The following is a 1344-nucleotide window of genomic DNA, read 5'->3' on the forward strand; positions in this document are numbered from 1 at the left end:
GGATTATCCAACGAATTTTTAAAATATTAATTTGATAGATAGATAACTGAGTACAAGGTTTTGAAAGTCTATATGGCAAAACGTCACGAACATTGATTGCATTTAAGTGAACAACAGCAGCTTATGTGCGCATTTTGGGCGAACGTGCAATCGTCTGATTTATCAAAGATCAGCAAAACTTAGGCAAACTGAAAAAAAAATTAGAACCTGCTAATGAAGGGCATGTATATAAGTTCTAGCCTTGTTTAACAGATCAAATTTTAAGCAAAATTGATATGACCACAATAGTAAGACCAACGTGTTGCAAGATTATCAACATAGAGTAGGATTCTGTTACAGGCAGTCCTAAACAAAACCTTAAACAAACAAATAAATTCTATTTCAAAAACACTCATCCACAGCAACATTCATCTCAAACAAAAAAAATAGATGCACCTATTTCTGAATTGTACGTGTTGTTAAACATTTAAAATTTACGTTGACGTGACACAAACAAGACTTTTCATGACAAAACAGGACTTAAGTCTAGTTCATTTTGAGTTTTTTCATTTATACAAAGATAAACAAACCCATACAGGCGTCAGCCCGAAATTGAGTTGGAAAAATCATACAAATTTAGACACTTACATACCCGCATACTTCATATATAAATAAACATTCGTTTTTTCACAATATATATGAAATACCTAGTGAGAATTATTTGAAAATCCGAAACAAAAATTTAAATGATTTTAGTTAGTCGTTTTTTACTAATTAAAATTGCTCATATTGGGTTAGTTAGGTTAAGAAATGAATGATAAGTTTTGTAAAACCATATCAAACACTATATGTCTATGTAGGCATAGAAATACGTTTTAATGTAGTATCTGGTAAATTTTTAGTACGTGGTGAACTATTCAGAAATCAAGAGCAGCAAAAAAATTTGGGGATGAATTGTTTTTCTACTTAAAGTGGCACTTCCGATGGCATAGTTTTGATCACATAAGTGAATTTATACATACGAATCATTATATACAAATGTATGTAACCACAAACATACAAAGTAGACGTTAATCGTGCTTATTTTACGATTAAAAACTGATTACAATGCCTATCTACACGCACTAATTTTACGTATTCAAACCTGATTGATAATCTGTACCCACTTAGCATCTGGTAAAACAATCTAGAATAATGAAGATAAGTAAGAAGAAGAATTTGGGTTGATTTTCACATCGAATTTTTTTTTCCAATAACAATTATTTATCCTAAATTGATTCGAAAACTTTTTAGAACAACATGCTTGTACATCTTTTCTGATACAACATTTCCAATACAAGCAAACCGTATAGCATTTAAATATCG

This window comes from Symsagittifera roscoffensis, chromosome 7, assembly GCF_963678635.1.
Source record: "Symsagittifera roscoffensis chromosome 7, txSymRosc1.1, whole genome shotgun sequence".
In the NCBI taxonomy this organism is placed as follows: Eukaryota; Metazoa; Xenacoelomorpha; order Acoela; family Convolutidae; genus Symsagittifera; species Symsagittifera roscoffensis.